Below are 12,834 nucleotides of genomic sequence, written 5' to 3'. Positions count from 1 at the left end.
TCTTTTGGAGCATGTTCCTTTGTCTCTGCATTATGTTTACTTTCTGTTTTTGTTTCTATGGATTAGGTGGAACAGCTGCTTCTAAATTTGAAGGAATGGTCTTGTGTATGGTCATCCTCTTTATAGTCTGTGCATGCTTAGTTACTTTTGCTGGCTGGCTGGAGCTGTAGCTGCACGGACTTGGGGTCCTGGGTCTCTCAGTGGGATTGATGCCTGTTCTGGTAGGGCAGCTAAAGTGAAGTAGGCATAGGTCAGTGCAGACTCTGAGACCTCCATGCAGCAAGTGGCCTGGCAGGACAGGTTAAGCTAGAATGGGTGCAAGCCAGCATGTCCTGAGTTTCTACATGCAGAGGATATCTTGGTAGGATAGCTGAAGCTGATGTGGGTGTTATCCAGGGTGTCCCTGGGCTCTTTCTACAGTGTGTGCCCTGGCAGGGCAACTGTAGCTGAAGCAGAGTGCAGGCTGGGAGGTCCTGGGGCTTTCCAGGCAGGCCTGCTAAAGCTGAAATGGGTGCATTCCTAGGTATCTTGAGATTCTCTGTGGTGAAGGCACCCTGGCAGGACAGCTAAAGGTAAAGTGGGCACAGTCCAGTGCCCTGGGCTCTCCATACAAAGTGTGCTCTGGCAGAATAGCTGAAGCTGAAGTGGTTGCAAACTGTGGTGTCCCAAGACTCATTAACTGAATGCACCCTGACAGAACAGGTACAGCTAAAGTGGGTACAGGCTGGTGTATTCCAGTGTGCTCAGTGCCTACCCAGGCAACTGAACCTGAGGCTGGTACAGGTGGGTATGTTCTGGGGCATTCCACACAAGGAGTACCCTGTCAGGGTGGCTGGAACTCATGTAGGCACCAGCTGGGAGTTGCAGGGTGATCCTCACTGTGGGCACCCTGGCAGTATGGCTGGATCTGAAGCAGATGTCAACCAGGAGGTTCTGGGTCACTCTATGCCTGGGGTGCCTTAGCAAGCCATCTAAAGCTGACATGATGTGGGCCTGGAGTATTCCAGGGTACTTTGTATCTGTGTCACCTTGGCGTGAAGGCTGGAGCTGTAGTGAGTGCTAACCAGGGGTGTCTCAGTGTGCACAGCCCGTTGGCTGCCTTGGTGTGACAGTTGGGACTGGTGTGGACTCAGGTCCCAGGGCTTATGAGGCAGCATACTGTTTAGGGCACCTAGACCATGCATTGCTCTGTGCTTTCAAAATGGAAGGGGTGTTTAGACCATGTTCATCACCCCCTCCCACCCAGAGAGAGTTCCAACAGTTCCCTTGTCATTTCGGGGAGTTCTAGGGCTAGCTTTTTTATATGCTAGTTGGATTTTTAAAATGAGGCTTTTTTCCTGTGCCCCAGGACATCCAGGGCTAGTGTGTGCTAGGAGACCTGATGCTCACTGGGGCAGCAGACTGATTAGGGCACATGGGCTTCACCCCCATTCTCATTATTAAGGTGGAGAGGAAGCACAAACCATGGCATCTTCCAGTCCCCCTGACCCAGAGAGTTCCAGCAGCTCCTTTGCCTTTTGGTGGAGTTCTGGGGCTGGCTCTTTTATATGCTAGCTACTAAACACTCCATGTTTTGTTTGTTTGTTTGTTTGTTTGATTGTTTGTTTTTCCTGTGCCCAAAGAAAGGAATCTGCTCCAGTCTTTAAGTATTCTCCCTCCCTACTACAGTTCACAGCCCCAGGGATGGGAGTGGGGTACCCTTCCTTGTGTGTCTCCTTCTCTCTTGCTGTTCTCTTTTGCTATTCTCTACCTTTTGTTGTGCAGAGGCTGTTCAGTTCTCCCTCAGTTCTTCAGGAGGAATTACTCTATGAATAGCTGTAATTTGGTGTGTTCCATAAAGGAGGTAAGTTCAGGGTCTTCCTGTGTTGCCATCTTGCACCAGAACCCTTACTAGTTTTTACTTTAAAATTAATCACCAGTGTTAGAACTCTAGAAGCCATAGAGGTATGTTCTAAAATATGAATGGATATCCCTGGAAACATATCTTGGTGAGCTAAGCTAGTGACTGTCCCTCATTTCAGAATAATTTACTATTTCAAAAGCAGATTTCTGATGCTCATATAGACCAGAAATGCCCAGCAGAGATGCCATCAAGGACACCAAAAATACCTTTTGTTAAAAATAAAAAAAACTGTAGATAATTTGTTAAATGGATTTTCGTTAGAGTGGAATTGATGTTATATAGGAAATATTTGAAAGCCAGTTAGAAATATGCATTAGCATGTAAACACTGGTCAATTATACATCATTTATTAAGCACCCTCTAGTGTGCTGTAGTTGCCCCAAATACATTCTTCAGATGGCAGAAATGTATCCTTTTAAGATTGAAATTTTTACCGTGTTTTTTTTTTAAACAATTATCGTTCTAGATCGTTCTAGTGTTTCATACATTTGCTTAGCATTCCGTACTGAATCTATGAAACATTTTAACCTTTTTCTTATCACTTAGGGATATTATGAGCATTATTTATTCAATATATTTATTTATTTGTTTGTTTGTTTGTTTACTTATTTATTTATTTATCTATTCACTAGGCCCTTGAGGACTATCGAGCTGTTTGGGCCTATTTTCACCTGTGCTAAATGACCCTACACAGTCATGTTTTATCATTTCTTGCATCTACATTTTATATCTCTTCCTTGGGCTGTTTTCACACAGCTGTCAGGATGTTCTTTCTAACAGTACTTTCCACTGCCCTCCCTTCCCCCTTCTTTATGGCTTATAATCTTTCAGAGGGCCAGAAAACAAGATAGCCAAGGTTGTTGAAATTGCATGTAGTATTAATATAACCAATTTCTGAGTAAGTGGTTGTGTTAGTCTATGAGCATTTTAACATCTACTTGAGTGCTGAAAAGCCCTTTTTGGGGCGGCAGGTATACTTCCGGATTCTAGGTTGTATGTAAAAGACTTCTAATTAAGTGATATGTTACTGTAATTGCAATATAAACAGAAGTCAAAATTGCTTAAGTTGGTATTTTAATACAGTGATAGGAAATCATTTTATCAATAAATAATGTAGGGCTTTTCTAAGCAAACTTAGGTTAGCTGAATTATTTTATCTTTTTTAAGGTAGTGATATTACATTTTTTTAAATCTATAAAATTCCCCTCTCAGCTAATTTGAATTTTTGAGATTGTTAAATATTTCAGATTTATCTATTGTATTTTCTAAAGCTCAACAAGTCATATTTTTTACACATATACTTCACCCTTCAGAACATACATCTTTATTTTCCACTCATCTTATATCCTAAATGAATGTAATATGGAGTTTTTCTTTAAAATCATTTATAAATGAGCAAAATAAAATTTCTATAGCCCTTCCATTTGAATACATCCAGTTTTACCACTCTTTATAGTATGTATTCATACCCTAGGCATTTTGAAATCTATTTTTGGTATATAATACTTTATCAGTAGCAGCTGTGTTATTTGGGGATTTGGTGCTATAGGATGTTGGATGCTTAACTGAGCCACCCAGGTGCCCCTGATGTTACAGAATGTTATTTATTTGTGATATGATTATATATTTCTGAATATATAAACTGACTTGGCCAAGTAGATACAGAGAGAATACCAGACCTACACAATCATCATCTACTATATCACCCAGCTACTGTACATTATGTTTGTCACTTTTGTCACTTTTATTTTTTTCTCCACTAAATTTTTATTTAAATTCTAGTTTACTTGCAGTGCAATATTGGTTTCTAGTGTAGAATTTACTGATTTATAACTTAACATACAACACCCAGTGCTCATCACAAGTTCCCTCCTTAATCCATCACCTACTTAACCCATCTGTCCCTGAACCTTGCCTCCAGTAACCATCAATTTGTTCTTTATACTTAACAGTCTGTTGCTTGGTTTGCCTCTATTTTTTCCCCATGTTCATTTATTTTGTTTCTTAAATTCCACATGAGTGAAATTGTATGTTATTTGTCTTTCTCTGACTGATTTTGCTTAGTATACTACTCCCTAGCTCCATCCACATTGTGGCAAATGGCAAGATTTCATTGTTTTATGTATATACATGTATACATATACATATACATATTTCCATAATTTGACTATCATGGATAATGCTGCTATAAATTTTGTGGTACATGTGTCCCTTCAAATTAGTATTTTTGTATCCTTTGGGTAAATAACCTAATAGTACATTTGCTGGATCTTAGGGTAGTTCTATTTTTAACTTTTTGAGGAAACTCCAGACTGGCTGCACCAGTTTGCATTCCCACCAACTGAGTAAAAGAGTTCCCTTTCTCCACAGCCTCACTAACACCTGTTGTTTCCCATGTCGGTAATTTTAGCCATTCTAACTCTAGTGTGAGGTGATATCTCATTTTAGTTTTGATTTGTATTTCCCTGATGATAAATGACATTGAACATCTTTTTTATATGTGTGTTGGCCATCTAAATGTCTTCCTTGTAAAAAATGTTTATTCATGTCTTTTGCCCATTTTTTAACTAGATTATTTGTGGTTTGGGTGTTGAGTTTGGTTAAGTTATTTATAGATTTTGGATACTAACACTTTATCAGATATGTCATTTGTCAGTATATTCTCCCATTTTTACATAAGTTGCCTTTTAGTTTTGTGGATTGTTTCCCTCACTGTGGAGAAGCTCTTTTATTTTTATGAAGTCCCAACAGTTTATTTTTGCTTTTGTTTCCCTTGCCTCAGGAGACTTATAGTAAGAAGTCGCTATGGCTGATGTTAAAAAAAAAAAAAAAAAAGGTAACTGCCTGTGTTCTCCTCCAGGAGTTTGATGATTTCCTGTCTCACATTTAGGTCTTTCATCCATTTTGAATTTATTTTTGTGTATGCCCTAAGAAAGTGGTCCTTTTTCATTTGTTTGCATATTGCTGTCCAGTTTTCGCAACACCATTTATTGAAGAGACTGTCTTTTTTCCATTGGATATTCTTTCCTGCTTTGTCAAAGATTAATGGAACATTTAGTTGTAGGTTCACCTCTGTTTTCTATTCTGTTCCATTGATCTATGTATCTATGTTTATGCCACTACTACACTGTCTTGATCACAACAACTTTGTAATATAATTTAAAGTCTGGAATTGTGACGCTTCCAGCTTTGCTTTTCTTTTTCAATTTTGCTTTGGCTATTCAGGATCTTTTATGGTCCATACAAATTTTAGGATTGTTTGTTTTAGCTCTGAGTAAAATGCTGGTGATATTTTGATAGGGATTGCATTGAATGTGTAGAGTGCTTTGGGTAGTATAGCATTTTATCAATATTGGTTCTTCCCAACCATAAGTATGGCATGTTTTCCCATTTCTTTGTATCCTCCTCAATTTCTTTCATCTGTGTTTTATAGTTTTCAGAATATAGATCATTTCCCTCTTTGGTTAGTTTATTCCTAGGTATGTTATAGGTTTTGGTGTAATTATAAATGGGATCAATTCCTTCATTTCTCTTTCTGCTGTTTCATTATTAGTGTATAGAAATGCAACAGATTTCTGTACATTGATTGTATGCTGCAACTTTACTGAATTTGTGTATCAGTTTTAGCAATTATTTGGTGAAGTATTTTGGGTTTTCTATATAGAGTATCACGTCATCTGCAAATAGTGAAAGTTTGACTTCTTCCTTACAGATTTCAATGCCTTTTATTTCTTTCTACTGTCTGATTGCTGAGGCTAGGACTTCCTGTACTGACTGTGTTAAATAACAGTGGTGAGAGTGAACATCCCTGTCTTATCCCTGACTGTAGAGGAAAAGTTCTCAGTTTTTCCCCATTGAGGATGATATTAGCTGTGGGGTTTTCCAATATGTCCTTTATGATGCTGAGGTATGTTCCTTCTATCCCTACTTTGTTGATGGTTTTTAACGTGAATAGATGTTGTACTTTGTCAAATGCTTTTTCTGCATGCATTGAAAAGATCATATAGTTCTTTTTTTATGTTTATTTATTTTTTTTTATTTTTGAGAGAGAGACAGAGACAGAGACAGAGTGCAAGAAGGGGATAGGCAGAGAGAGAGAGAGAGAGGGAGACACAGAATCTGAAGCAAGCTCCAGGCTATCAGCACAGAGCCCGACATGGAGCTTGAACTCACAAACTGTGAAATCATGACCTGAGCTGAAGTCAGATGCTTAACCAACTGAGCCACCTAGGCATCCCAATCATATAGTTCTTATCCTTTCTTTTATTAACGTGGTGTATCACATTGATTAATTTGCGAATATTGAACCATCCTTGCAGCCCAGGAATAAATCCCACCTGATTATGGTGAGCGTTTCTTTTAAAGTACTGTTGGATTTGGGGTGCCTGGGTGGCTCAGTTGGTTATATGTCCAACTTCGGCTCAGGTCATAATCTCAGGGCTCATGAGTTCGAGCCCCATGTCAGGCTCTGTGCTGACAGCTCAGAGCCTGGAGCTTGCTTCAAATTCTATGTGTGTGTCTCTCTGTCCCTACCCCACTCATGCTCGCTCACTCTCTCTGTCTCTCTCTCTCTCTTTCTCAAAAATAAATATTTTAAAAAATTTAAGTACTGTTGGATTTGATTTGCTAGTATTTCGTTGAGAACTTTTGCATCCATGTTCATCAGGGATTTTGGCCTATAGTTATCTTTTTCAGTGGAGTCTTTCATTTTGGAATAGGGTAATGCTGGCATCATAGAATGAATTTGCAAGTTTTCCTTCCTTCTCTATTTTTTTAGAATAGTTTGAGAAGAGTAGGTATTAATTCTTCTTTAAATGTCTAGAATTCCCCTAGAAAGTCATCTGGCTTTGGACTTCTGTTTGTTGGGAGATTTTTGATTACTGATTCAATTTCTTTGCTGGTTATGGGTCTGTTCAAGTTTTCTATTTCCTGTTTCAATTTTGGTAGTTTATATGTTTCTAAGAACTCCTCCATTTCTCCCAGATTGTCAATTTGTTGGCATATAATTTTTCACAATTTTTTCTTACAATTGTTTGTATTTCTGTAGTGTCAGTTGTGACTTTTCCTCTCATTTGTGATTTTACTTATCTGGGTCCTTTTTCTTTTCTCTTTGATAAGTCTGGCTAGGGATTCATCAGTTTTCTTTTTCTTAATTTTTTAATGTGTATTTATTTTTGAGAGAGAGAGTGAGCATGAGTGAGGGACGGGCAGAGAGAGAGGGAGACAACAGAATCCAAAGCAGGCTCCAGGCTCCGAGCTGTCAGCACAGAGCCCGACACAGAGCTCAAACTCACAAATAGTGAGATCATGACCTGAGCTAAAGTCAGACACAACCAAATGAGCTACCCAGGCATCCTGTTTTCTTAATTTCTGTATCATTTATTTCTGATCTAAACTTTATTATTTCCTTCCTTCTGCTGGCTTTAGGCTCATTTTGTTGTTCTTTTTGTAGCTCCTTTAGGTGTAATATTAGCTTGTGTATTTGAGACTTTTCTTCCTTGTTGAGGTAGACCTGTGTTGCTATATACTTCCCTCTGTTTACAATTTGTTTTATCCCAAAGATTTGAACCAAAATGTTTTCATTTTTATTTGTTTCCATTTCCATGTTTGTTTGTTTGTTTGTTTGTTTTAATTTATTCTTTGATTTCCTGGTTGACCCATTCTTTATTAGCATGTTGTTTAGCCTCCATGTACTTGTGGTCTTTCCAAATTTTTTCTTGGGGTTGACTTCAAGTTTCATAGCATTGCAGTTGGAAAATATGCTTGGTACAATCTCAATCTTGTACTTTTTGAGGCCTGATTTGTGACCTAGTATGTGATCTATTCTGGATAATGGCCTATGTTCACTTGAAATAAGTCTGCTGCTTTAGGATGGAATGTTCTGAATATATCTGGTAAGTCCATCTGATCCAGTGTGTCATTCAATGCCATTGTTTCCTTTTTGATTTTCTGCTTAGATGATCTGCCCATTGATATAAGTGAAGTATTACTGTCCCCTACTATTATTGTATTATTTTATTTTTTTTAACTTTTATTTTTTTTCCTGTTATTTTATTTTTTTTTCAATATATTAAATTTATTGTCAAATTGGTTTCCATACAACACCCAGTGCTCATCCCAAAAGGTGCCCTCCTCAATACCCATCACCCACCCTCCCCTCCCTCCCACCCCCCATCAACCCTCAGCTTATTGTATTATTTTAAATGAGTTATTTTATATTTGTTATTAGTTTTTTATATATTTGGGTGTTTCATGTTGGGGGCATAAGTATTTATAGTTGTTAGATCTTCTTGTTGGGTAGTCCCCTTTATTATACTAATAGCGCCCTTCTTCATCTGTTGTTAGAGTCTTTGGCTTAAAATCTAGTTTGTCTGATATAAGTATGGCTACTCTGGCTTTCTTTTGACCTCCATTTGCATGAGAAATGCTTCTCCGTCCTCTCTCTTTCAATCTTCAGGTGTCTTTAGGTCTAAAATGGGTCTCTTATAGGCAGCATATATATGGGTTATGGTTCTTTATCCATTTTAACACTGTGTCTTTTGATTTAAATGTTTTGTCCATTTATATTTGGAGTAATTATTTATAGATATGACTTTATTGCTATTTTATTACTTGTTGTATTCTGGAGATTTTCTCTGTTCCTTTCTATTCTTTGTCACTTTTGGTCTTTCCTTCCCACTCAAAGAGTCCCCTTCAATATTTTTTATAGTGTTGGTTTAGTGGCCAGGAACTCCTTTAGTTCTTATTTGTCTGGTAAACTCCTTTTCTCTCCTTCTACTGTGAATCATAGTCTTGCTGGACAGAGTATTCTTGGCTCCCTATTTTTCCCGTTCAGTATGTTGAATATGTCATGCCACTCCCTTATGACCTAACAAGTTTCTGTGGAGAGTCTATTGCTAACTTTATTTGTTTCCTCTTAAATTGGGGATTCCTTTTCCCTTTCTGCTTTTAGGATTTCTTCATCCCCATATTTTGAAAATTAGCTACAATATGTGTTTGTGTTCACCTGCTTTTTTTGATTTTAGTGGGAGTTCTCTGTGTCTGTTGGATTTGTATCTCTGTTTCCTTCCCAGATTAGGGAAATTTTTAGCATTATTTCCTCAAATAAACCTTCTGCCCCCTTTTCTCTCTCTTCTTTTTCTTGGACTCCTATGATACAAATGTCATTACATTTGATGGAGTCACTGAGTTCCCTTAGTCTATTCTCATGATCCATAATTCCTCTTTCTTTCGTTCAGCTTCATTATTTTCCATTATTCTATCATGTAGTTGCTTCTTCTGTCCTTGTTGTCATTACATCCAATCTGTTTGAGTATCAGATACTGCATTTTTCACTTCTTACTGATTTTTAACTCTTATATCTCTGTGGTAATGACCTCCCTGAAGTTTCCATTCTTTTCTCAAGCCTGGAAAATATCCTTATGATTATTGCTTTAAAAGTCTTCATCAGGTATTTTACTTATATCTGTTTCAATTATAACCCTGATTATGACCTTTTCTTGTTATTTTTGGGGGGATGAATTCCTCTGTCTTGGCATTTTGTCTAAGTCTCTGTCCTCTGTGTGTTAGAAAACCCTATTATGTTTCCTGCATCTGAGAGTAATGGCTTCATGAAGAAGAGGTCATATAGTGTCCAAGGCCTGGCCCTTCAAGGAGTGTCTCTGGTGTGTGCTGCATTCACTCTGATGCTGTGTTTCAGCTGCTATACCTTTCAAGTCAGTCATCTGCAGAGGCTCTCCATGCTTGCAGTGGGGAATGTTTGGACTTTGGCCATAATGTATCGAGTTTTAATGAGTGTGCTCTGGTTTTCTTCTTAAATGACACCTGATGCTACTTCCACTAGAACTGAAGCCTTGTTGAACTCTCTGGTCAGTAGATGTGGTATGTGTAGGGATATCTGCTGGTCTTCTGGGCATGGGACCCATTGCACTGGGACTTAGACACACTCTCCCAGGAAAACTGGTACCAGCAGAGCACAGGGGGAGGGGTGGGACTTGTAAGCAGATTAGGCAGCCAGTGTTAGAGCTGTGCTGTTTACTGCAAGTGTTTCTGTGCTTATGCTGAGGGGCAGGGAAGGGAAATGACACCAGCCAGCTCCTTTGTCCCCATTGAGGGTTCTCTGTGCTGCTGCTCTCAGGGAAGCACTCCCAGAAAAACAAATAATTTCCTCCTGTGTGTCCATGTCATTTTTCAGAGTGCCATTTTCATGCTTTCTCTCTCTGGGTCACTTGCCTGGCTGGAGCAGTGCAGTGCACATTAAGCTCTTTCCCAGCCAAGTCTACTGACTTTTAAAACCCCAGACTTTAGGGAAGTGCTGTGGCGGGGGCCAGTGCTGGTCTTCTGACGCAGTGTCTTGCCATGCTAGGAGGGATGCAGGTTTGACTGAGAAATGCAGTCACTCTGTGCTAGAGCTCAGGTGAGTGGCATTTGGAGCAAGCAGGCTAAACGGAGACTATCTGAGTTAGCCACTCTCAGCAGGTGTCTCTGTGCCTATGATGAAGGGGAGGGGAGGGAAATGGCATCCACTGGCCTTTTTATTCCCAGAGAGGTGTCTCTGTGAATGTTAGCTCTCACAGATACACTCCCAAAATAAGCAGTGTCTCCCCCATGTGCCTTAGGTGATCCTCAGCTGGCACTGTCTACCCTGGGGTTGTTTGCCTGCCTTTTCTCCAGGAATAGGGCAATGCCTTCAGGGCTCTATCCCAGCCAAGCCTGCTAACCTCTAAATCTCCAGTTTTTGAGCTCTGCTGTTTGCAAAACCTCATGAAAATCAGCCCCTTTTGTTTTCCCAGCCAGTGGCCTTGGAGCAGTATTCTCCTTGTGAGTTTCTCTGTCCCTCTCTCTCTCCCTTTTTTTCACAACTGAGTCTCCCCTCCACAGCACCAGCCATCCATTTTTCTGCACTTCCTGCCTTCCTAGATGTGGTCTCTTCTCTCCCTCTAGTAGTGCAGTTTGTTCTGTCAATCAGGTCAATTTCTTGTATATCCAGAATATTTTGATAGTTATCTAGTTGTGTTCTAGGTCACTTTGTCACTTTCAAATGTGCTTATTGTTATTGTCATGCAAACTGAGTAGAAATCCCAGTTGTTTTGTGTTTCAGAACGAAAACCAAAACTTACTAAAGGGCAGCAGCTTATTATAAGAGAGATCATTGTTCTGATTCCAGTTTTAGAGAACTGAAAGCATGGTGTCATTTAAAAAAATAAATGGAAGTAAATTTTTTTAAAAAAATTTCCTAGGACAATAAGGTTCTAAGTATTTTTTAAATGTCTTCTGGATTGCGTAATTAATATTATTTGTGTAAAATTAAACTATCATACATATATTACAATTTTGATAAAGAATTATTAAACACAAAATAAATTTGTTGAAATTCATTGCTTAATAAAAGTGGAAGGAAGCAGGGTTGAGCAACTGAATGTTGAGTTCCTTAGAATTATTGTAACTTGTGAAAAGGTCTTTTGTATTTTTGTACACACTCTAGTTAGAAGACTGCTACTTTAAGTGATTGTGCCTTCTACAGGAGATTATTACAATTACCCACCATCATTTAGGGACTAAGAGTGGGCACTCTAGAGGCATACCACATGGGCTTGAATTCCATCTCTGAGTCCCAGCTGTTCCTTTTACTAATGACATGACTTTAGGAAATCTGCTTAACTTCACTATTCCTGTTTTCTCACCTGTAAAATGAGGATAACAGTTGGCTGTTGCACAGGTAAAATGAAATAATATTTCTAACATGCATAGAATAGTGTCTGACTTATGCAGTTTAGCTGTATAGTCAATTCTAGATAATCTTTTGACTTCTATTGAGAATATTATAGATATGTCTAAAAGCATTTATCAGGCATATTTAAATAATTGGAGGATTATCTATTGATACTTTCCTTTTGTCTATCCTGGTTGATCAGATAATTTCCTCCATTTTATGTAATAAACTAGTAAAAATTTTCCCGATGCATGTATATGTCTACATACATTTTTATGCACATATATGTCTATTTAAGCCTATGAATACTTAGTCTGCCTATGACAGGGAAGCAAATTATCTTTTGCCACAAGTATTTATTGAATACCCATGTAAGTGAAAGTTAAATTTGACAGATACAGAAAAGAAAAACTGGCTCTAAAACTTGTCCTTGCAAAGGACTTATGAAAGTTATGAAGATTAATAAACCACTTTTGAAAATAATCTGTATTTTAAAAAACACAACCAACAATCTCTCAGATTTGAAGAGACACAGTAAATTCAGAGTAACCTATACAAGTAAGTAATGTAGATAACAGAAAAAGTAGGAAGTTGTAGGGAGAAAAAAATAATTGTTTATACCTTAAATTTGTAGCTCAGTTAATAATTAGCATCTAATCAGAATCAATTTCAGATATTATAACCCAGGTCATAATGTCTTTAGTATTTCTAAGAATGGCTATAAAACTCATTAAGTACAAGATGATAATCTGACTTGACTATTAGAAATTTTTGCTAGCACTCCCTGAATTCTGATAATTGTTAGGAAACATAAGGATGTAATTATTCCAGTATATATTTCCTTTAGATATCCTGTTTAACAGAACCAGTAGTTTACCATTAAGATATTCAAATATATTTTTTATTTATATTTATGTACATCTGCTTTCTCCCTAGTACACATTTATTGAATAGGAAAGAACTGGAAAATTGAGAACTTTGGCCTGGATATTGGTATTTTATGAGACAGGACAGTTTCTCTTGAGTTTTATCATGGATTTCTACCTTTGTAGTTCTACACCCCATTTAATTCAGTAATTACGTAGGGAGTTTAAATTCCCTTCCCACCAAAGTTATATGGCATTTGAAAAATTTTAGTTAATTAGGAATAATTTTGTTGTAAAGATTATTATGCCTTTTGAAATTATTAGTACCATACATCCTGGAATACCCCAGAATC

Source organism: Panthera pardus, unplaced genomic scaffold (genome assembly GCF_024362965.1).
Source record: "Panthera pardus isolate Hobbes unplaced genomic scaffold, ASM2436296v1 HiC_scaffold_27, whole genome shotgun sequence".
In the NCBI taxonomy this organism is placed as follows: Eukaryota; Metazoa; Chordata; class Mammalia; order Carnivora; family Felidae; genus Panthera; species Panthera pardus.
The sequence above is the reverse complement of the archived record's forward strand: the minus strand, read 5'-3'. Positions refer to the sequence as shown.